The sequence below is a fragment of the Vicia villosa genome, linkage group LG6 (assembly GCF_029867415.1).
Source record: "Vicia villosa cultivar HV-30 ecotype Madison, WI linkage group LG6, Vvil1.0, whole genome shotgun sequence".
Classification (NCBI taxonomy): domain Eukaryota; kingdom Viridiplantae; phylum Streptophyta; class Magnoliopsida; order Fabales; family Fabaceae; genus Vicia; species Vicia villosa.
In genome coordinates this window covers 89,144,278-89,170,449 of record NC_081185.1, presented here as the reverse complement: position 1 = coordinate 89,170,449, position 26,172 = coordinate 89,144,278, and the positions used below count along the sequence as shown (strand labels likewise).

The 26,172-nt window shown below is 34.7% G+C and overlaps 1 long non-coding RNA gene across 3 annotated transcripts; it reads right to left on the bottom strand.

Annotated features, from left to right (window-relative positions):
- Positions 1-19,350: 19,350 nt before the first annotated feature.
- LOC131611848 (uncharacterized) lies at positions 19,351-23,944 on the bottom strand. Of its 3 annotated transcripts, none has more exons than XR_009287197.1 (11): positions 23,574-23,944; positions 23,366-23,475; positions 21,761-21,825; positions 21,616-21,644; positions 21,373-21,457; positions 20,643-21,057; positions 20,447-20,531; positions 20,256-20,346; positions 20,010-20,172; positions 19,717-19,908; positions 19,351-19,595 (listed from the first exon to the last, which is right to left on the bottom strand). It is a non-coding gene; the product is annotated as an uncharacterized LOC131611848 (long non-coding RNA). The 3 variants fall into 3 exon arrangements; XR_009287199.1 differs by having other exon boundaries at positions 20,643-20,863; positions 23,574-23,942; XR_009287198.1 differs by lacking the exon at positions 21,761-21,825 and having other exon boundaries at positions 23,574-23,942.
- Positions 23,945-26,172: the final 2,228 nt, after the last annotated feature.

Here is a 26,172-nt window from a genome sequence, read left to right as displayed (position 1 = left end):
TTTTATTTAATTTTTAAATGAAGTAAAAATAAATATTTTTGGATTTTTAATTTATAACATGAAAATATAAAACAAAAATAAGAAGTACAAAAACATTGGAGTAAAAAAGATCAATTTTACTATTTTAAATTTTTTTTCAAAGTTTAATAGAAAGTGGAATAAAACTAGTGTTAGAAAGAAGGATTTGTGGTCCATGGGGTTTGAACTCAGGACCTTCAAGTCATGGACTCAAAATTTGACCATTGGGCCAAGCGCCATCTCTTGTCATTAGGCCTATCCTTGTTCAACACATATTAAAACAAGCAAGGGAAATGTGAAAAAAAATAAAAGAACAAAATGTCTGGGGCGCGGGGGATTCGAACCCCAGACCCTATAGACAGGCTTCACACCAACACACTTGCGAACTGAGCTATAACGATGTATTCGTTATTGAACTAAATTGCAATAAATATAGAACAAACAAAGTTTAAAAACTAAGTTTTAGACTTCATCTTCTTCGTTCATCAACAACAACAACAATGGCTTTCAAATTCAAACTTTCTTAAATCTCAACCAACTTGGACAAAATAAAAGTGCATTCCACTCAGAATTCAGACACGAATCCAACCATGTATTTAACAAACATTTATTCATCCTCAATCACATGAATTTTTGGAAAATACGTATGAAACCTAAAAATCATTTTTCAAATTAAATCTTCAAAAGACAAAATTAAGCCATAAAACCATAGGGCTATTGATCCTCACATCTTTCTGAGTTGAATGGTATCAAGTTTCATGAAAATAAGTACCTGAATAACTAAATGCAAGTTTCAATAAGTGTGTCTCTGAGCTGGGATCGATTTCAGTAATGGGAGTGTTACATAGTAAGTTTGATGATCTGAGTAGCTTCCCTGACCTTCATTGATGCTAGATGGATGATTTGAATGGACTGAGTATGCCAGATACTTCAAACCTGATACCTCCTTCTTCTTGAGCAGGCAATAATGGCAATTGATGAAGATGATGTTACATATGCAATTTTTTGTTTTGGATAGCTTATATGAGTGATATGTCAGGTGTTTGGATAGTTTGTTTGGACAATGTGCTTAAGAAATTATGTTTGGAAGGATAAGGCCTTTTGTGAAGCTTTAATGGAGGTATGAGAGTGATTTTTGGCTAGGGGTTTTTGGTAAGTTTTTGGAGGTGATCAACAGCTTCCAAATGATGTATGGAAAATGTTAGAAAGGTTGGTTTGCTACCAGAACTTCTCTAACTAAAAATTGCTATGAAAATCCAAATGACACAAAGAATGGATTTTTGAATGAAGAGTGACTTTGGGATTTCTTGTGTGTTTGATCATGGAAGAAAGTCCCTCTATTTATAGGCCAAAATTAGGGTTTGTGGGTGAAGGAATCTTAGAATTTGGAGATCACATGTGAGAGTTGTTCAACTTTGCTTCTTGGTGAAGTTACCTTGAAGTTATGGTTTCCATGGTACTTGCAATGCTTTAAACATGAGCTTAGGGTGATTCTTCTGAGTTCTAGAGTGTTGCTTGTTGGTTTTGGTTTGCTTTTGGATCAGAAGCAACAATGTAGTGGCTCAAGAGTACTTGTGATTGTGATTAAAGTCACTTTACTAGAATGGAAGTGTTAACTTTGTTCCATAAATGATGTAATTCAATGGGAAATGGTGAAAGCACTTGGATCATAGCTCAAAAGCAAGTGAAATCAACTGAGTTTGGTGCCTTGAACAAGTTAGAGGAGCTGCAAGAAAGGAATCTTTCATTTTGAAACAGTTTTGGTTCATAACTTCTTCATTTTCATGGAACTTTTCAAGTGTTATGGAGCCTTCTACACAAAATCATATCTCATAGCTCAATCCATGGAATTTCATGCTTCCCTTGCTACATACTTCAATTCACTTGTTAAAAGTTTCCTCAAACTCTTTTGGAATCATGAAGAAAAATGGCCACAAAGTTAGGAAAAATCCAAGTTAAAACACTTAAAAATTTTCCAAGTTTTTTGAACATAATCTTCATAATTCCATGTCTCTCAAAATAATCATTTTTTGTTGAAATGATATAAGTGAAAAAGTTGTTTATTTGATCAGGATCTATAACTTTCATGTTGGGAGATTTTTGAGTGTGTAGGTGAAATTTGAAGTTCCCAAAATGACATCAAAATCACCTAAGAACCCTAATTTTGACTTTTGTTGACTTTTTTATTCTTGATGAATTTTCTTGATTTCTCTTGGTCAAATGTCTTCCATAATCATATGATGATGATTTGAATCCCCAAAAGTTCATGGTTGACCATTTTTCTCAAAAGTGGTTGACCCACACAATAGACTTTTTCCAGATGAACTGCAGTTTTGTGGATTCCATATGAATCAAGGTATCCTCTTCAAATGAATGTTTTGAATGGATTATAAAATTAATTTTGTCAGTACAAGATTGATAATCTATGTTCAGAGTCTGGTTTTGATGATAACAAGCATATATTTTGTGAGTAACAATTTTATTACTAATGATTTCATTGAGTGTGCAGATACTATGTTATAAAGCCTTATACGACAACATTAGAAAGACACATCATCAGAAGTTCTGGTACAAAGAGCAAGAATTCAACAAGACAAGCTTCAAGGATTTAAAACAGAAATATCAATATACATGAAGATCCGTTACAACAAGAAGATCACATGAATATAAGATCAGAAGTTCTGATAGAGTAACACAGTGAAATACAAAAAGCTACAACAGCAAAGGCACACGTGGACAAGAAAAGAAAATACAATTTCAGCCTACAAAAGTTCACAATCAAAAGAAAAGCCGTTACAAACATCATCATTATCAAAACGGTTGCAACAAGTTAATGTAACAACTCCCAAGGTTGATAGAAGAAGCAACCCACATGCAGCGCGTTGAAAAAGACAAGCTTAATCAAGGAAACATGCTACCAACTGTCATTATCACGCTAATGATAAGATTCTGCCAAGAACAACACTTGTCATTCATGATTCAATCGAGACAAAGCATTCAAAGAAATATTCAAACAAATCTCAACAGCTAGATTCCAACGGTAACTCATCAAGCTATATATATATAGATCAAACTTCAAACTTGAATGTGTGACTATCATACACCAAAGTGCATTGAGTGTGCATCCAAAGTGAGTATCCATGGTGCAACTACAGAGTGCAGCAAAAGAGACATCTTGAGAGAAAATATATAGAGAGAAGCTGAGCATGAAATTATAAATGAAGAAATGTGAGATCATGCTTCAGAAGTTACATCAAGAGACAACATACACAAAGTGGGTGATGAATCAATTATGTTGAAATACACATGAGATGCCTATGTGAAGAAAACATAAAAGAGTGAAAAAGAAATTTATGCTGTTAATCACTATTCTCTATTGGAGTCATTAGAAGTTCACTAATACTTGATCAGTTCATACATTACTCACATTGAATGACTAGAGAAACTGAATACGCTGAGTTGTTGCTCGAGAGTGTTTCATGTTTGCTTATGATCATTAAATGTGTTATCAGTTGTAACAAGCTTCACGATCAGTATTCAAGAAGAAGAGGAACATTGGAAGAAGCAATTTAAAATAGATTTGTTGCTCTAAATCTGCTTGAAGAGGAAATGAAGATCAAATCAGAGGCAATCAACATAAGAGCTGGTGCTCCATATCTGCTTTTGAAGATGAAAAGAAGAAGGTCTTGCAAGAAGGAATTAATTTCAAGAGCTGAAGCTCTAATCTACTTACTCTGAAAAGAAAAGAACAAACTCAATGAAGCAATTAACACAAGAGCTGCTGCTCTTAATCTGCTTTCAGAAAAAAGAGGAAGATTACTTGAAGAAGCAACTCAAAATAGAGATGTTGCTCTAAATCTGCTTTCAGAAGAAGAAAAAGATCTCCTCCAGAATTTGAAGAAAAGAAGACTGCATGATATTCTACTTCTTGTAATAATATGTAAAATACGTAGAGTTGTTGCTCGTAGTGTGTTATATCTTAGGAAACTTCTGATAGAATTTTTAGGCAACAGAAGTGACTTCTAGTCAGTGTGTCGTAAGTATATGTACTTAAGAATAGGGGAAATCTGCTTATCTAAGAAGCACACTTGTAGTCACAACAAGTTAGTTGTGCAAGGGTTAATCACAGTAGTTGGCTGTGAAGGAGTCAATGGATGTTATATCTGTGGATCAAATCACTGAACAATCCACTGCAGTTAGTCACGAGCAGTTGGCTTGTGCAGGATTACTAGATTGATGAACTTTATATCTCGTTGAGATCATTGAACGGTTCAGTCATCTAGGGGTTAGTCACTCACGGGTAGCTTGTGCAGGGTTAGTCATAGCAGTTGGTTGTGCAGGTTGTTAGTCACGACAGATGGATCGTGCAGGTGTAATCAAGTTTGGTTATAGTGGATTAAGTCCTCTATTGAGAGGCAAATCACATGAGGAGGGTGGACTGAAGGTAGCCTTATTTAGAAGGTGAACCAGGATAAAAATGAACGTGTCTTTTACTTTCTGCATAATTCATTTAACTCAGAACATTCACGCAGAATGTCTTCAGAACTGTACTGAGACAAGTCAGAAGTTCTGATGATATAAAGAAGTTAAAATGAATATCTCATTGGTTATGCAACTCCATTCCAAGCATGCTTCCGCAACATTAAAGCATATCCGGAAGATGAAATACTAAGAGAAAGGGAATTTTAATTTTATAAAGAATATAATTCAATCCCTCCCTTTCTTGTGTATTTCTCCACCTTCAGATTTTGATGCTCTTGAATCATGGTTTGAGTCTTGGAGCCATGTCCTGATTAAAAGTCAACCCTCTAGTGGAATTAGGTGAAAACCCTAACTTGGGCCATCCTTGGACTTGGATATTGATGAGAGAACCCTTTGAATCATAGGAGAATGTTGAAATTCCTTGTGGGCCTCAAAACCCTAATTTGCCCAGTCTCCTCTTGATTAGTCTCCTATCTTAGGACACAAGCAACAAGCAACAATCTTTTTGTATTTTATGGTTAGAAAATAATATGTGCTTGATGATAATGATAATCCTAATATTTGGGAATATGGTGGGATCTCAGTGGTCAAAAATTGGGGTACAACACTTGTTTTGTACTTATCTTGTACTTTACTCAAGAGAGTGTGGTCTTTTGGTTCGCTGTGGTTGTGTGGCTAATGAGTTGTGGCTCGTGGTGGAATATAGAGAGACAAAGGGAATGACTGCATCTTCGGAGATGGTGTTGCTCGGTGTGCGAAAGAAAAATAGTGAGTTGTTATTTTTTTTACTACCTTGCTTCCATTTTCTTCTTCCTTTGCTTCTTTTATTAATTTTTTGAGTTTTTTATTTGGGTTTTTCTGGCATTCCCATGTTTTAGCCTAGAACAATACAACTCATTTTCGAAAAATTTATTTTTTTAAATCCCCATTTGTTAAATATGTTTCTTATTTATGCAAAAAAATCAAGGTTTGAGTGTATCTTTTGTTAATTGAACACTTTGTTTGCTTGATGTAGAGAAAAAATCATAACAATAGAATTGTTTGTAAAGCCAACTCGGAGTAGTAGAGTAGAGATATTGTTGAATCATGGAAATGATAACTATTAAAAGAAAGTCAAGAGGAAGAATTACCAAAGAAGAACAACTGTTGCAAAAAAAATTAAAATTTTAGTTTTTCTTTTATAATTTTTATTGGATTTTTGATAATAAATTAATTCTATTTTTTTGTAATAAATAAATATTAAAACTCATATATTTTATTTTCCCTAGAATAAATGATTTCTCTTTTTTATGATGAAAAATAATAATTGTGGTATATATATATATATATATATATATATATATATATATATATATATATATATATATATATATATATATATATATATATATATATATATATATATATATATATATATAACTAAAAACTAAAAATAAATGACTTCTACGATAAAAATGATGATAATTGTGGTGATAAGCAGGGCTTTTGAAAAAATCCAAGAACTTAACCGAACTATCGAACTGAAGTTAAAATAACCAAACCGTTATGTATGGTTAGTGATCCAAACCATTATGCACAAACAGTTCTAGAACTGAACTGTAACAGAAACTGAACCAAACTGAAACTGAACCCGAACCGAACCAAAACTAAAAATGAAAAATGCTTAAAAACAAGTTTAAATTTTTTTAAAATAAAAATAAACATAGCTTAATGGTTCGGTTCTTTAATAAACGGATCGGTTTGGAAAAATCTGTCTTCTAACGGTTCGGTACGGTTCAAAATTTCAAAACGGTATACCAAACCAATAAGTTTGGTTCAGTTAGGTTCTTAGTAAATTGAAATGATCCAATTCAGTTAGAGTGAATTTTTATTATGGTTCAGTTTTTATCATGAACCGTACCATGAACACCCCAAGTGATAAGCTAACTTATAGAATTTTAGTAAAATAAATATCATTTGTATTTTTAAATATACTTTTTAAATAATCAGACCAAAATAACGGTACTGCAAAACCACATATGAAGAATCAATCGGATATCATGCTAGGTTTCATGTAATGATTTATTCATAGTTTCATCAAGCAATTCTCATGAAGCATCTTCGAGAAGATGAACGATGTAACACCCCAAATCTACCCCGCAATAAACAGGAATATCAGAGTACAAAATTTCAAACAAATAGAACATAACGATTCGGAGCATCAAATTTTAAACAAACAACATCACATACGTACATCATGCTCAATCACTTAGATACATAACACACATGTAGGAGAACAATATCGAAATCATTAATCATTGTCAGCCAATCAAGTACTTGCATCGCAGCGGAAAATCATATGTCAACAACAATACAACTCTTAATATCACGGCCAAACACGGCACAATACATCTAAAAAGTCTCAGCATAACATAAAGACAAGTTTAACAAGGATAAACACAAGAAGCAAAAACATAAACAAGTAATCCAACGTTCCCCGAGTGCTATGTATCAGAGCATCGACACACACCGACTCGAGCTATAGTACACGACTACTCCGCGTCATTACCTGCACGTTACCAACGGAGGGTAACATTCAAAAAGAAAGGGTGAGATATCATTCATTGTAAATAAGTGTATGATAATATTCAAAGCGGAGAAATAATCATACATCGGTCACCACTTCTCAACATATATCACTTACTACTATTCACATCATTCATCATCTTACCGACAATAATAATATCAATCTCAATTAAGGCATACATAGTCATCTATCACATATGCTCAACAAAACAACCATCAAATCGACACAAGATAACATTCATGTTATGCACACACAAACAGTCAAATACGACTCATCATACGACTTTACTTATGCAACTCGAACAATGCAAATGCATGTGGTACCATTGGAGTAAAACTCCCGTCTCAAACAATTGCCATTGGGCCGTCTCAAACATTCGCCACAAGGGCCGTCTCAAACATTTACCACTAGGGCCGTCTCAAACAATGCAATGAATGTGACTCAATGATGCACATTCACAATCACACTTAACGACATAATCGACTCAAACAACATAATCTACGTATACGACATGATCAACTTAAACGACATAATCAATTCCGGATATCCAATGTCAACAAAATCCAATTCAAGAAGATTCCAAGAGTTTTCAAAGTTATACTAAGCATATTCTACGGAAAGACATCAATAAGGGTTTCACGTAGGTTCAAACGGCACTTAAAAAGGAGTTATGGTTCAAAAGTTACATCATTTCAAAGTATAGGAAAAGTTCTGCAAGACAGGGTTCGCGGCGCCAACAAAGTTCGCGGCACGAACTGAGTGAATCAAATAATTCCTAAGTTTCTGCCAAGCAGTTCGCGGCGCCAACAAGGGTTCGCGGCGCGAACTGAGCAAATCCAATTTTTCCGGAGTTTCTGCCAAGCAGTTCGCGGCGCCAACAAGGGTTCGCGACGCGAACTGGCGATTTTCAGAAACTCCCAAACACAGAAAAAACATACGAAACCCATCCCAAAACCCTTAAACTCAACCCAATCAAGATGGAAAACACCAACCATCACGAACAGTAACAGAATACATGTCATAACCACAAATACAACGCATATTATGGGTCTTATAACATCATAACATCATCAAACATCAATTAAACACATTTCCAATCATCAAATCAAGCATTTGTTCATAGACCCTAACATCTCTGCACACAACTTCCATGGATGCAACATACAATTAAATCCCACCCAAAACATCATCATACATCCCTTTAGCATGAAAGAATCCCACCCTTACCTTAGGTTTGGATTGAAGACAACTCTAGCTTCAATATTGAGATTCCCCTCTTTCTCTTCACTCTACTCTTCTCTTCTTTCACCAAAAACCCCAAAATGAACTTCTAATTTCTATTTCCTCTAAAACCCTTGTTTTAGTTAAACCCTTACTATCTTAAATTACTAATGGGCTCTAAGTAACACCCCTCTCTTACTAATACCAAATTAGGCCCAATAATCAACAACACTTACTATCTTATATTATTTACTAACAATTTCCAAATAAAACAACATAAAATCAATTAAGCATATAATTAACACATTATTTAGTAAAACAAAACACATACCATAACACGACATAATTAAATAAAACATGCAAACTAAAAATGGGCGTTACAACTCTCCCCCACTTAGAATATTTTCGTCCTCGAAAATTACCTCAATCGAATAACTCAGGATACGACTCGCGCATCTTGCTTTCCAATTCCCACGTCATACTTTCACCGGTAGCACCCGACCAAACGACCTTCACCAAAGCAATCTCTTTGCCTCTAAGCATCTTCGTCTCGCGATCCTCAATCCTTATAGGCATAGTCTCCACCGTGAGATTATCCCGCACTTGCACATTGTCCATATGAATCACATGCGAAGGATCCGAAACATACTTTCAAAGTTGCGACACATGAAATACGTCATGCAAATTCGAAAGATTAGGCGGTAAGGCCACTCTATACGCCAAATTACCAACTCTCTCGGAAATATGATATGGTCCGATAAAATGAGGAGTGAGCTTCTTCGACTTCAAGGCTCTTCCCACACCAGTCATTGGCGTAACTCTTAAAAATACATGATCACCAGCTTGGAATTCCAAATCCTTCCTCCTCTTATCATGGTAACTCTTCTGCCTACTCTGAGAAGCCTTCATCTTCTCCCGAATCAACTTAACCTTCTCGGTAGTCTCTCGTACAATCTCAGGTCCAAGTACTACACTCTCACCCGATTCATGCCAACACAACAGAGTCCTACACCTCCGACCATACAACGCTTCAAACGGTGCCATACCGATACTCGAGTGGTAACTATTGTTGTATGTGAACTCTATCAATGGAAGATAAGTATCCCACGTACCTCCTTGCTCAAGAACAAAAGATCTCAGCAAATCCTCCAAAGATTGAATCGTTCTTTCCGTTTGACCATCTGTTTGAGGATGATACGCCGAACTCAACCTCAACTTAGAACCCAACGCCTCTTGCAAACTCTTCCAAAAATGTGAAGTGAACCTCGGATCTCTATCCGAAACAATACACAAAGGAACACCATGCAACTTCACAATCACACGGACATAAATTTCCGCCAACTTCGAAACCGGATAAGTGATGTTAATAGGTATGAAATGAGCCGACTTCGTAAGCCTATCAACAATCACCCAAATCGAATCATGTCCTCTCACGGTATTCGGCAAACTTGTCACAAAATCCATGGAAATACTATCCCATTTCCATTCAGGAACTTCTAACGGTTGCATTAAACCAGCAGGCTTCTGATGTTCGACCTTCGACTTCTGACAAGTCAAACATGCATACACAAACTGAGTTATGTCACGCTTCATTCCCGGCCACCAAAACAAATTCTTCAAATCTTGGTACATCTTTGTAGCCCGGGGATGAATACTCAGATTACTCCTATGACCTTCCTCAAGAATAGATCTTTTCAAATCCACATCATCAGGAATACAAATCCGATCACGGAACCTCAACACACCGTGCGCATCTAACTTGAAATCACCATTCTCAGCTTGATCGACTCCAATCATCGAATCAACCAATTTCAAATCCAACTTCTGGGCTTCTCTGACACTATCCAGAAAATCATTGTTAATCTTCAACATACCCAATCGAACACTCTTAGGGGTCACTTCACATACCAAACTCATATCTCGAAATTGCTCAATTAATTCTAACTCCTTAACCATCATTGCCGACATATGCAAAGTCTTGCGACTCAAAGCATCGGCAACAACATTAGCCTTTCCTGGATGATAATTCAAACCGAAATCATAATCTTTCAACAGTTCTAACCACCTTCGTTGTCTCATATTCAATTTCTTCTGATCAAACAAATACTTTAAGCTCTTATGGTCGCTAAAGACATCAAATCTAGAACCATTAAGATAATGTCTCCAAATTTTCAACATGAACACTACAGCAGCAAGTTCCAAATCATGTGTAGGATAGTTCTTCTCATGAACTCTCAACTGTCTCGATGCATAAGCAACAACTTTACCATTTTGCATGAGCACACCTCCTAAACCCATCTTAGAAGCATCACAATAGACCACAAACGATTATTCCGGATTAGGCAATATCAAAATCGGTGCCGACGTCAACCTTTTCTTCAACTCAACAAAGCTCTCTTCACAAGGAACACCCCATACAAAAGCTTTACCCTTACAAGTCAACTTAGTCAACGGAAGGGCTAACTTAAAGAAACCTTCAATGAACCTTCGAACCTCGGTAGCCGACTTAGGAGTTTCCCATCTCAACACGGCATCAACTTTAGACAGATCCACGGCAATACCATCACTCGAGATGACATGCCCCAGAAAACTAACCTCTTTCAACCAAAACTCACACTTGGACAACTTAGCATACAACTTCCTCTCTTTCAAGACTTGCAATGACAACTTCAAATGCTCAGCATGATCTGATTCTGATTTAGAGTAAATCAAAATGTCATCAATGAACACCACCACGAAACGATCCGGATACTCGTGGAAAATGAGGTTCATGTACTCCATAAATACTCCGGGTGCATTAGTAACACCGAAGGGCATCACAGAATACTCATAATGTCCATAACGTATTCTGAAAGCCGTCTTTTGCATGTCCTCATCTTTCACTTTAATCTGATGGTAACCCGACCTCAGATCAATCTTGCTAAACACACGAGCACCAACCAATTGGTCCATCAAATCATCGATCCTTGGAAATGGGTACTTATTCTTGATCGTTACCTTATTCAGCTGACGATAATCAATACAAAGCCTCATACTTCCATCCTTCTTCTTAACCAACAACACTGGAGCTCCCCACGGTGACACACTAGGTCTCAAGAACATCTTCTCAAGCAGCTCTTCCAATTGCTTCTTCAATTCAGACAACTCTAAAGCAGACATTCTGTACGGTGCCATAGACACAGGTCTAGTACCAGGTACAAGATCAATAGAGAACTCAACTTCTCTCTCAGGCGGCACATCAGGAATTTCATCAGGGAAAACTTCAGGAAATTCACATACTACCTTCAACCTTTCTGTTACAGCCTGATTCTCGACAGACATCGAAGCAACCAACGCGAACACTTGAACATCTTCTTTCATCAACAAACAAAATTGTCTGGACGATAACAATTCTAAGCTTTCCTCTTCAGGAGAAGAAAACCTCACAGACTTATCAAAACAATTAATGTGAACATGGTTATGCCCTAACCAGTTCATCCCCAAAATCACATCCAAACCTCTCAACGGCAAGCAAATAAAATCAACAAGAAAGTCTCTGTCGAAAATTGACACGGGACACTTAAGACACACAAGAGAAGTAGTCACCGATCCCTTAGCCGGAGTATCGACAACCATTTCTCCGTTCATAGCAGATAACACCAGACCCAATCTATCAACACAATCAGTAGATATAAAGCAATGCGTAGCACCGGTATCAATAACAGTAATCAAAGGAATGCTATTAATGAAACATGTACCTCGGATGAGTGAATCCTCACTAGTGCTCTGAGTTCCCGACAAGGCGAACACCTTCCCACTAGATTGTTCCTTCTTGGGCTTCTGACACTTGCTTCCAATATGGCCTTCTTCACCACAGTTGAAACACACCATATCCTTATGCGTACAATCGGATGATGCATGACCAAACTTCCCACAACGGTAGCATCTTCTAGCATCACCGTCACACGACGTGCTCTTGTGACCAACCTTGCCACACTTGAAGCACACAATACCAGCAGGAGCATCTCCCCCACTAGTTCTCTTACCCTCAACCGTTTTCTGCTTTCCCTTTCCACTCGAAGCTTCATAAGGCTTACCACGACCTTGATAACCCTTTCCCCTCTTCTCACTTATCACGCGATAATGAGCATTGTTATCCTCTTCATAGATCCGACAACAATCAACCAAATCAGCAAAGATACGAATCTTCTGGTAACTTATTTCTTTCTTAATCTCCGGACGCATCCCATTCTCAAACTTAATGCACTTGGAAAACTCACCATTCGGCCCATCATAGTGTTGGTAAAACTTTGCCAACTCACCAAACTTAGCAGCATACTCCACAACGGATTTGTTCCGTTGACTTAGCTCAAGGAATTCAATTTCCTTCTTGCCACGGACATCTTCAGGAAAGTACTTCCTTAAGAACTCCACGCGAAACACAATCCAAGAGATATTTTCACCACTCGCTTCCAATCTCCTACGGGTCTCTAGCCACCAATCATCCGCCTCAACTGCTAGCATATGAGTCCCATACCGAACCTTCTGTTCAGGAGTACAATCCATGACACGGAAAATCCACTCAATCTCCTTAAGCCATGTCAATGCGCCATCAGGATCATAAGTTCCTTTAAACACAGGAGGGTTCTCTCTTTGGAAGGTAGCCAAACTCCGAGAAGCAGCACTCTCTCCACCATTCGGTTGGTTCTCCAAAGCTTGAGCCATTGCTTCCAAAGCAGCAGCTATTGCAGCATCATTCCTCCCAGCCATCACAACTCTTCACTACAACACAAAAGCAATCAACACAAACAATAATATACGCTTGTTAGACTACACTACGACACGTCACATGGCCGGACAAGATCGACCTGCTCTGATACCGCTAATGTAACACCCCAAATCTACCCCGCAATAAACAGGAATATCAGAGTACAAAATTTCAAACAAATAGAACATAACGATTCGGAGCATCACATTTTAAACAAACAACATCACATGCGTACATCATGCTCAATCACTTAGTGATAAGCTAACTTATAAAATTTTAGTAAAATAAATATCATTTGTATTTTTAAATATACTTTTTAAATAATCAGACCAAAATAACGGTACTGCAAAACCACATATGAAGAATCAATCGGATATCATGCTAGGTTTCATGTAATGATTTATTCATAGTTTCATCAAGCAATTCTCATGAAGCATCTTCGAGAAGATGAACGATGTAACACCCCAAATCTACCCCGCAATAAACAGGAATATCAGAGTACAAAATTTCAAACAAATAGAACATAACAATTCGGAGCATCACATTTTAAACAAACAACATCACATACGTACATCATGCTCAATCACTTAGATACATAACACACATGTAGGAGAACAATATCGAAATCATTAATCATTGTCAGCCAATCAAGTACTTGCATCGCAGCGGAAAATCATATGTCAACAACAATACAACTCTTAATATCACGGCCAAACACGGCACAATACATTTAAAAAGTCTCAGCATAACATAAAGACAAGTTTAACAAGGATAAACACAAGAAGCCAAAACATAAACAAGTAATCCAACGTTCCCCGAGTGCTACGTATTAGAGCATCGACACACACCGACTCGAGCTATAGTACACGACTACTCCGCGTCATTACCTGCACGTTACCAACGGAGGGTAACATTCAAAAAGAAAGGGTGAGATATCATTCATTGTAAATAAGTGTATGATAATATTCAAAGCGGAGAAATAATCATACATAGGTCACCACTTCTCAACATATATCACTTACTACTATTCACATCATTCAACATCTTACCGACAATAATAATATCAATCTCAATTAAGGCATACATAGTCATCTATCACATATGCTCAATGAAACAACCATCAAATCGACACAAGATAACATTCATGTTATGCACACACAAATATTCAAATACGACTCATCATACGACTTTACTTATGCAACTCGAACAATGCAAATGCATGTGGTACCATTGGAGTAAAACTCCCGTCTCAAACAATTGCCATTGGGTCGTCGCAAACATTCGCCACAAGGGCCGTCTCAAACATTTACCACTAGGGCCGTCTCAAACAATGCAATGAATGTGACTCAATGATGCACTTTCACAATCACACTTAACGACATAATCGACTCAAACAACATAATCTACGTATACGACATGATCAACTTAAACGTCATAATCAATTCCGGATATCCAATGTCAACAAAATCCAATTCAAGAAGATTCCAAGAGTTTTCAAAGTTATACTAAGCATATTCTACGGAAAGACATCAATTAGGGTTTCACGTAGGTTAAAACGGCACTTAAAAAGGAGTTATGGTTCAAAAGTTACATCATTTCAAAGTTTAGGAAAAGTTCTGCAAGACAGGGTTCGCGGCGCCAACAAAGTTCGCGGCACGAACTGAGTGAATCAAATAATTCCTAAGTTTCTGCCAAGCAGTTCGCGGCGCCAACAAGGGTTCGCGGCGCGAACTGAGCGAATCCAATTTTTCCGGAGTTTCTGCCAAGCAGTTCGCGGCGCCAACAAGGGTTCGCGACGCGAACTGGCGATTTTCAGAAACTCCCAAACACAGAAAAAAACATACGAAACCCATCCCAAAACCCTTAAACTCAACCCAATCAAGATGGAAAACACCAACCATCACGAACAGTAATAGAATACATGTCATAACCACAAATGCAACACATATTATGGGTCTTATAACATCATAACATCATCAAACATCAATTAAAGACACTTCAAATCATCAAATCAAGCATTTGTTCATAGACCCTAACATCTCTGCACACAACTTCAATGGATGCAACATACAATTAAATCCCACCCAAAACATCATCATACAACCCTTTAGCATGAAAGAATCCCACCCTTACCTTAGGTTTGGATTGAAGACAACTCTAGCTTCAATATTGAGATTCCCCTCTTTCTCTTCACTCTACTCTTCTCTTCTTTCACCAAAAACCCCAAAATGAACTTCTAATTTCTATTTCCTCTAAAACCTTTGTTTTAGTTAAACCCTTACTATCTTAAATTACTAATGGGCTCTAACTAACACCCCTCACTTACTAATACCAACTTAGGCCCAATAATCAACAACACTTACTATCTTATATTATTTACTAACAATTTCCAAATAAAACAACATAAAATCAATTAAGCATATAATTAACACATAATTTAGTAAAACAAAACACATACCATAACACGACATAATTAAATAAAACACGCAAACTAAAAATGGGCGTTACAAACGATAGATGAAAAGCAACATGTATGCGTCAAGGCTACCCATGAAAAAGATAATTATAAGGTAAGTACATTTTCCTACGAAATTAGAAAGAAACATCTTAGACATTTGATATAATATTAAATTTCTTGAAAATGGTGATGAAATGCTTGGAAATGAATTTGCTGATTTTAGAAGACAATCGTTAAAATCTAGCAAATGTGAAACATGTGATTCTTTAAATAATGAAGTTAATAGTTTGCATGAAATCCTAGGTAAATATACAAAGGAAAAATAAAGTTTAAATTTAATCTTATCGAAAGAAAGGACTTCATATTATATAACTGGATTAGTTTATCAACCTAATAAGTCGTTTATCAGTATTTGTTTTGCTAAGGAGGCCAATCATCCTATTTACAAATGCAATTATTGTCATTTAAAGATGGAATATATGGTAATGACTTAAGCCATCTTAAATCCTCTAACGCAACAAGACACAAAAACATATGGGTACCAAAAACAAAAACTTAAAGTGTTTTGCGTGAATGAATTGTGAACTTCAAGGCTTTAAAGGTAAATTAAAGAAATTTTGAATAAAGGGTACGTGTGAAGATTTCACCAAAGAAAGATGATTTGATGGTCTTGATGGATAATTAAGTCTTTGGAAAGAATCTTTGGTAAACAATATTTAAGAGATATATCTCTCAACAAAGAATGATGCTCAAAGATCACTTGATGAGTCAGCAATTTAGAGAGATTAAATTTCTTCGAGTTTGTTAATGCTATTAAAAGGGGGAAGGGGTCTTAATATCTTGTGTTTTTTAGGTAAAAAACTCAATAGAGAATAAACTCGAAAAACTCCAATTTATCCTCTAACAAGTATTTATTTAAATGTTTAGTCTATTTAATTTATTGTTAATAATCATTTACTTTGAAAAATAAAATATTTTGAGCAAAGAGATACAAAACCAAAAGAAATGGGGTGTGGAAAGAAATGGAGAGACCAAAGTCATCTAAAATCTAAATGGACTAAGGAAACGAAAAAAATACCATCTAACAAATTAAGGAAATTTCTTATCCCAACCCATGTTTTTTCAACGCACCATGCAAAGTTCTTAAAATGCCCTTCAAAACCAGAAGTATATATTCGGTGTGCACCAATATTGACATTAACGTTGGAACTAATCAAAAATATAACTACGGTATGGAACCACAAGTATATTTCTGGTTCATTGAACACCTAAAAGGCACGGTGCCTCTTCCCCTCCTATTAAAGTTTTAAAAACAAACAAACACGCTCAACTCTCTCAAAATTCTCTCAATCTCATTTTTACCGAATCAACTGGATTTGCAATCAAAGTCGTTCTAAAGCATCAAGTTTCAGTGTATTAAGCATCCAACAACAATCAAACAACCAAAAACAACAATAATCAATCAAGTAAGTTGATATTGAAATTTCAAGAGTTTATGTAAAATCGACTTAAATGTGTGTTTTAGGTCTGAAATTAGGTATCTGTGGATTTTTTTGAACATTATAAATCATTTCTAAGGTGTTAGACAAGTATTTTAAACTATCAATGGTTGTTTAATTGAGTTATTTTGTGGGGGGTAGGGTGCCATTAACGCACCTGTGAAATTGCAACAGAAACCAGAAATATACTTCTGGTTTTCAGCAAGAACAAAACTGCATGTATATTTCCAGTTTTTCCCTTAAGTGTTTTCAAGTTTGTTTTCAACATTGGTCCTTGAGTTAACATTTTTCTGTGTTTCTATAGGAGCAATTACTGACAGAGCATCTCGATTGAGACACGGCAGGGTGGCACAACACACTTTTATGCAGAGAGAAAGGAGTCAGGCAACCCAACCTCCTCCTGCATCTGGACAAGTCGTACCAGATGTACCAGCTTCATCTTTCGGTGTTCCTTCTGCTACTCCCACTACTTCGGCCTCCCGCATCGGACGGGATTCTCCAGTCCATATTCTCTACCACCGTCTCCCGTAGACGCACCTCTCCACATACATCATTTGAGGCAGGAGAGGCCTCAGATTCTCAAGTGACACCAGAGGCCCAGTCTCAGCCTTAGTCAGAGCCTCCATGAAAGCCTCCATTACAGCCACAGACGACACCAGTGGCGGCTCGTGCATAGCCTACATCTGCATCGCGAGCACCTGCACAACTTGCTTTTGGAGGAGGACCGTCTGATTTATATCCCTTCTTCCTCTTTACCCTGACCATGTTGCTTGACGTATCTGGGACGGACATGTATGAATTTTGAGTTTTGATTTATATTACATTTTAAATAATGATTTTTTAATGAATTTTGAACTTTTGTTTGTCGATTAAATCCGTCAAAATATTTATGTGGGACCGTGATACGCTCAAGGTCATTAGTCATGAGCGGAAGATCAGTAGGCTGGTACCCCTTACAGAGCCATGGTTTGATGAGGTTTTACAACCTAAGAGGTTAAAAGATTTGGCCCTGTGTAGATATAATATGGTCAGCTGGGGTATGATTAATGCTTTCGTCGAGAGGCTCAGGAGGCTATGTTTTACAGGAGGTAGCAGAGGGATGCCTCGAGGGTGACAGGCCGACTCATAATTCGCCATACCCAATAGTTTTGTTGTTGTTGTTATTTGATTGTACTTTTTTGTTATTCAGTTTGGATTACATTTTCGTATCTCATACTACTATAAAACTATTTATATATTCAGTAGTTTAAGTTCAGTAGCTTTTTGTTATTCAGTAATTTATGGTTTTTTTCCATTATACAAGTATTTGTATTATGTGCGAATGAACCGTAAATATATTAAAATGGGAAAATGGTTCTATTATAGGTAACAGAAGAAACTGAAAATATATTGTCGGATTGAAACCTCAAATATACTTCAGATTTTAGAGGAGTATTTTAGGAATTTTTTAGGGTACTTCTTTAAATCAAGAGGTGAAATAAGAATTTCGCTAAATAAAACCTAATGGACTAATCACTTATTTTCTTATACTTGCTATTCATATAAAAAAGAACGTGTTGAAAAGTTAAGAAATTTGTGCAGATGAGGCCGATAGATATTTAAAACATTGCTCTTACAATAATGCTTCATCAAGCTGTGTTGGTTGGTAACCAAATCTTTACAGAAAAAATTTCTAATTATTATTCGCATTTTGAAAATGTATGCAAGTTTGGTGTTTTTTTACACATGCATGCACAGTATTTATACACTAATAAGATAATAACATACCTCTTCACTTATTTTAATAATTGTTGAGAATCTTAACTAGCAAATATGGTATTTTTTTTTAGAAAGCAAGAGATACCATTAAATGGAGAACTAAGGATTCTCCAACCCGATTACAAAGGAAACCGAAAAACACCGACAAAAAAGAAAGATTACAGACCAATTATACACTACTAGAAATACTCAAATTTCCTGCGGAATTACCTGCGGATTTTAGCTAAATTTCCGCAGGAAACACATTTCCTGCGGATTTTCCTGCGGATTTATGTCCCCAGCTAAAACCTTCGTGGGTAATATTTTCGGCAGGAAGTTCCGCAGGAAAATCCGCAGATAAATCCGCAGGAAATATCCGCAGGTAAATTCGCAGGTAATATCCGCAGGAAAATCCGCAGCAAATCACAATCCGCAGAAAAATCCGCAGGTAATTTCTATCTCAAATTTAAAAAAAAATTATTTTATTAGATGTTTGAAACATTATAAACTATTTATTAAAATAACCATAATATAAAAATAATATTTAAAATGTTTTGAATTTAAATAAGACAAATTCAAATTCATAGAACAAGTTAGTAACGAGTACTTACATAGTCACATTATTAAAATGACTAAAAAAACCAAATTTTTACTAATCATTTGTCAACTAATTTAAAAAGACAATCCAAATTACAACCAAGTCAAAAAGAAAAAAATTAGAAATCAAAATTCACTACTAAGGTCTTCTTCATCTGATTCATCGACGCCATCTTCATTTGTGGTGGATGAGAAGAAGACCCAACAAATCTTGTTCTTGTCTTTATAACGATGCATTTAAAGCATGGACTCTGCTTGGGCTCTCACCCGCTGTCGATTCATCCCATCCAATCAGTAATTAGTTCGAACATAACCGCCTCAATAAGCTCATAAAGAAGTTCAATATTAATACAGTAAGACAACTACTATATAATACACCTTTTAATAATACCTAAAGATTGCGCCATCGTGAATTTTTCCATGGGACAGGATCCAAGTCAATAATTCCAGTAACTGTGCCCAATATCTTCGTACTCCATAATCTGTTTCAAACATCATTCTAAATCTCATTCCAAGAGAAACTTGGGCGTACATGGCTTTGTTATACTTAGCCAACGGAATAACAAATTCAGAGGAGCTGGCCCTGTTAAATTGACAAGTTTTTGTAAGAGATTGTCACAAATATTTCAATGAATACCACTCCATGTCGTGTATAACAATACATATGTACATGCCAAGTCGTACCTTGGATTGTAATAAATAGTAAAAGGACTGTTATTTGCAGCAGCATGACCTGCAGCAGCTAAAATGCTAATATGCATACTGTCGCTGGATATCATTGATGAAGAAAGCGCGGGCTGCTGTCTATTCGCGCCTCAAACCTAAAAGAAATTGCTGTTTCTCATCTCTAAAAGTGATCAACAAAAACTTGCTTAGAAAATGAGTTTCGAAAGTTTTTTGAAATTCCAACACAAAAGATATATATCTTACCTAATAAAAAGAACGGAATATCCAACGAAAAGTCTTTTTGTGCTGATAAATACACTCCAACCAGTAGTTAATAAATGTCTCTTTGGTTGTCCTGTAGTCAACGTGCTATCAATTTCAGCACTCAAACATCATAAAAAAATTCATAAAAACTTGGTCAAATCATTGAAAGATGATTCTAAGAGTGACATTACCCCGATAAATATGTCTAAATGCCCACGAATTGTCATGCAAATCATTATCAACTAGCTCCTGAGCGGGAGGTTGCATTGAAAAATCCTATCAAAACACATATGTCATCTTAGACAAGATAAATCCAGATGGACCACTTAAACTTCAACCAAATTTTGCTAACATGAATCTAGAAAAACAATAATATTGTATACATACCAAAGTATGATGCCAGTATTGCCTCCTTGTCATACCGCAGAAGAGGAAAATGAGACAATCTTTGGTACAGTTACTCATCATTGGCTTGAGAGGATGTCAAAGAAAACTATAGAACTAAATCATGGATGCAATAACAAAATATCAAGTTGAACAACTAAACCTACTTTGGTTACAGGTTGAAGAGTCATATGTGCATAGACTTCGTTAGTTTCAAGATCAGCCTGTTCCAAAATAAACAAGAACATCAATATATGTCGATAAAATTCTTCTTCAGAAGTTTTCATTATTGCATAACAGCCATGTCCCAAGCAGATAGCTCGGTTGGTCAGTCGATTCTATCAGTTTCTTAATCTCTAAGAACATTATGTTTTGAGCCGCTTTCGTATCACCATACTTTGACAACTTTTCATTTTCCCTGTATACAATCAAAAGCCCATGTTTAAAAAAAACACTTAAATATACTCATTATTAATGAAAAGCTTGAGCTCCATTGGTCCCATCACCTCTTACTGCCACAACTAAATGGACATCATCCTACATGTATTATAGCTAGTTAGCTATTTCTTCCTTATTTAAATGCCAACTTGAATGTAACAACTACATTTTACTCATTAACAATCAAATACAGTCTCTTTGTAAGGCTTAAATATATTCATTATTAATAATAGCTATGATTTACTAACAGAACAAATATTAGATTATTAAATACACTCGTTACTGATAGTCTTACTCAAATAAAACTTGGAGAATTTTTCTGCAAGACCGGGTCCAGCTGCAGCATGCAACCCAGGGCTGCTGTCTGCTTCATCCTTGACCTATTGACAAGAAACCGCACCCCGATGAGAAATACAATTTATTAGCAGCATTATATTTACTGGAGGCTTAACTGTAACTTGATATGAAATATCACTATATTACATAATCACAACACAATGGCCTGAGATGTAAGATAACTGTCAAGAATTGAGAGTACCTCTGCACTTCCACCGCCAAAAGCCATACCTGCAAAATATATGAAATTTAGTACCAAACAGGAACAAGAATATTGATATGGATTCATATGGCAAAAACATATTTTGTTTTGCTTTACATATCTTGAGCTATGATTGAACCAATACCACTAAGCATACATCCACCGCCGCTCTGCCGCTTTGAACATTAGCTGGAGGAGGAGCATGGTTGGCTGCACAAAAATATTGAGACAGTGTTATTAGAAAATACGAGTACCCCAATATCTCAGTTGGCACAAAAATTGTAAGAATGTTGTGTGATTAACAGTATTTTCCCATCGAAGACTAAATCAAAATAAACCCTAAACTTTCTAAAAAAGCAATTGTGAATCAAGTACAATAATCCATCGGTTATCTAAACAAATTTTCCATCAATATACCATCCACAAAGAATTGGAGACAAGAATTTTATGCTAATACAACCAGAGTTATTAATCCCGGATAGCGGAGCGGAGCGGCCGACCTCCGGGAATGGGAATAACGGGAATAGCGGGATATAGGATAGCGGGCTAATTATATAAAAATTATATTTTTATATATAAAAATATATAGGAATAAGTAATTTTATATATAAAAATATGAGAAATTATACATATAAAAAGTTATTATTATTCAAATAGAGGGAAGGAACCCATCTAACACATTTCATAACATTGGGAATAAAGGGAACACAAACTTCTCTCTTATTCTTAGTATTCAATCAATTCTTTGTTTCTTTCTAATTTTGCAATTCTTTTCTTTATTTTCCTAACTAATTCCTTAATAATATAATTTTGCAATGAAGCTCTTAAATAACCTTCTTAACATAATTCTGTGAGCGCCATTTGACAGTTAGCCATTGCGGGACATGTATCTGTCCAATTAAGTTCACAAAAACAAGCAACAAATGAACAAAATATCAAACAAGCAATTACCTTAATAAAAATGCATGCAATAGCAGTCCCAATACACAATCATACAAATACATATATCCTAATGCATATATCCCTTTTCACTTTTAATCTATATGTTTAATCTATATGTGACAGTCTACATGAGATTTCACTTTTACGATTGAATCTACTAGCTAGCTAATATCATATCATATGAATCCTTCTTAATCTTATTTAGAAAATATCAGTTATTAAATCATTATATATTATTGTATCTCTCATTATACCTTCTGAGATATGGACTTCTAATCAATGATGACATTACGTAATTTGTCTTTATTAGTCTTTATAAATAGTTAGTTACTTTAATTTTATTATGCATTGTTGAGTGACATTACGTAATTTGTTTATCCCATTCAAATAATAAAATGCATTGCATCATGATGACCTTAATTAATAGCTTTCTAGTATATGTTTTCCCCTGTTAGATACTACTTGAAATTCCATGCATAAATTTATTTAGTTAATTATTGACAAAATTATTGAATAATAGTATAATTAATTATTGACTGTTGCTTGACAAAATTATTTCTCACGTATAGACAACATGTAAGTCTTTAATAGAACCGGAAAGAAAACACTATATTTGTCACGCATAATGAACAATAATTACTTCTCATCAGCAATAGCACGAAACGGTAATAACAATAATTCTATGCTAATATGCAAACTAACCTGAGCATAGTCATCAATAGCAACTAAGAAACACAACAGCAACAAATCAAAAGTAAAATAAAAGCAAAAAGAGGAAAACATTCCGGTGAGGCATTTTATCGAATACCTTGTGAGCAAGATCGAAAGCTGCATTTTCTTCTCCTTGTCGCTTCAACCAGTAAGCATTCCTCCATTCTCAGCTTTATGATATCGTATGCTTGCTAACTTTAACTCAAACTAAAATTTATATTGAAATCGAATCACAATCAGTTGTAGCATAACCCGTAATGGAGTAAAAACCGTAAAAATGCAAAGAATCACGAAACAAAACTAACTTGTTCTGAGTTGGAAATTCTAGCGCAAACAGATTCTGAACACCAACGCGAACCGAATCCTGATTCCATAACAATTCGAATAAGTTTTGAAATCCAAATCTCACCAATTCGAGACCAAGAGAATATGTGTCGTAATTGTTGTTGTTGTGTAAGAATTGAGAGGGAGAGAGCATGAGTTTGAGAGAGTGTCGCACAAGAGAAACCGAGAAAGCTTGAGCCAATGCGCGTGAGGAAAAGTACTTCTCCGAAGAAGCGTTTCTGAATAAGTCGTGTTTGCTTTCACTGAAGAAGCATTTTTAGGTTTATTTTTTTGTGTAAGCTGCATATTTAGGTCACAACACAAGTATCTTAATCTTCCTTTCTATTTATTTTTTTTAATTTTATTTTTTTAAAATTTTATATTTATTATTGAAATACACCAAATTATATTATATTATATATAGAACTATATATTTTTAATATTTACAAAAATAAAAAAATTATTAAGTAAAACTAATATATTTATTATTTTATTATAATAAAATAGATTTAAATGATTTTATCTTAATTTGTTTCTTATTAATTAAAAAATTAATTTTGACATTCTATAACATAAATATATATCAATATTTTATACTTTTAATTTTATTAAAAAAATAACATTAAAATTAAAAATTAATTAAAAAACACTATAAAAATAATGAATAAAATTCAAAAAATAAAGATTAAAAATTTCAATCTAATTTTATAAATATCAATGATTATAAAATGTATAAAATTATGTTTTAAATGAGATTTAAAAAAATTGATACACTTATAGTGTAAATTAATTTTACACTATCCTTACATATTTAAAAAGCTTCTATTTTGAATCATAACTAAACAAACATAGCATGTACAATTATAACTTCTTCTTTTTTTGTAAAATATTATAACCTTATTATTTACAAACCCATTACAAAACCTATATTTCTTTTGTCAAAAATAAAATATTCTATGTGAAGCTAGAATACAAAAGTGAACCTAAAGTAAAAACTAAGTTGTTGGGTGAAAATATAAGTGTGAATTTTAAACCAAAAAATAATTTTTGATAAAATTTAAAGAAAACTTATTATTATTCTTAAAAAATATTTAAATCTATTAAGCTTTTTTGAAAAAGAATAACAAAATCTATTAGACTTTTTTTCAAACAAAGATTTTTATGTTACAAGACAAATATTTTGTATTATTGTTTACATTAAAAAAATAAAAAAAAACTACAAAATAATCCGCAGCAAAATCCGCAGGAAATTTTCCTGCGGAATTACCTGCGAATTTTGTATTGTAGTTTGATTTTACTTAAAACAGAATTCCGCAGCAAAATCCGCAGAAAACATTCCTGCGAACTTACCTGCGGATTTTGTATTGTAACGAGATGTTTTGTTTGAATTATATATTCCGCAGCAAAATCCGCAGGTATACCTGCGGAATTTCCTTCCAATTCTTGATCTGCAGGAAACTTTATTTAATTTAACATTGTCCCAGAAAATTCCGCAGGTATACTTGCGGAATATTTTCCGCAGGAAATTCCGCAGGTAAATCGTGTATTTCTAATAGTGATAATTACGAGAGAAAATACAAAGGGTCCATACAAAACTCTTAAAAAGAGTAATTGAGGTGTGTGATTTTCCCACAAAACTCTTAATGTTCCAAACGATATTATTCACATTCCAAGTCTCCTTACAAAAGCACCAACCTTTCCTAACCAACCAAAAACTCCAAGTTGTAGCCATCCAAAAAACATCCAATTTTCTATCCTTCACCTTTTTACTATAAAAGAAAGAGTTCCAATCCATAAAATTCGATAAAAAATACTCCCTCCGTTTTTTATTATAAGTCGTTTTAGAAAAAAAAATTGTATTTTAATATAAGTCGCTTTACAATTCCAATGAATAATTAATGCTATTTTTCCTATTATATCCTTAAATATTTATTATTCTCTCTTTTCAATTATATAAATTTATCTTCCACATGTCATTAATGAAGGATAATTTTGTAAAAATCTTCATAATTTCTCATTTTCATACAACAATTATTATTTTTCTTAATCTGTGTGAAAAGTCTAAAACGACTTATAATAAAAAACGGAGGGAGTAGTAATTTTCGGAAGACGCTATTTACAAGTTTTAAATGGCGCAAAAGAAACATTATTTATTAGCAGACATCATGAGAGCTATGAGCAAACAAATTTTATTAATGCATTTATAATATCCAGGGAGAAGCTCCGAAGCCTTTGGACAATCATCATCAGTAACACATGTAATTACTGTATTGTTAAATAAGAAGAAAGAAATGTTACTAAAGTGTGATATTATGTTTTGTATAAGATAAATTTTAATCGCGTGTAAAAAATGTCTTACCACCGTTGATTAAAACAAGAAATAGAGAAAGAAAGATGATAAAAGCATAAACAAGCATGTGATTTTTAGTCATAATTTTTCTCATTTGAATGTTAATAAATTTAATTTTCTTTGGATAGTTTTATAAGTAAAATTAGTATGCTTTGTTTAATTTCAATTAAATAGTTTTTAGCATTTCGTAATTGCAAGGAGCCGTTTATTAGATTTTCATTAATGTTAAT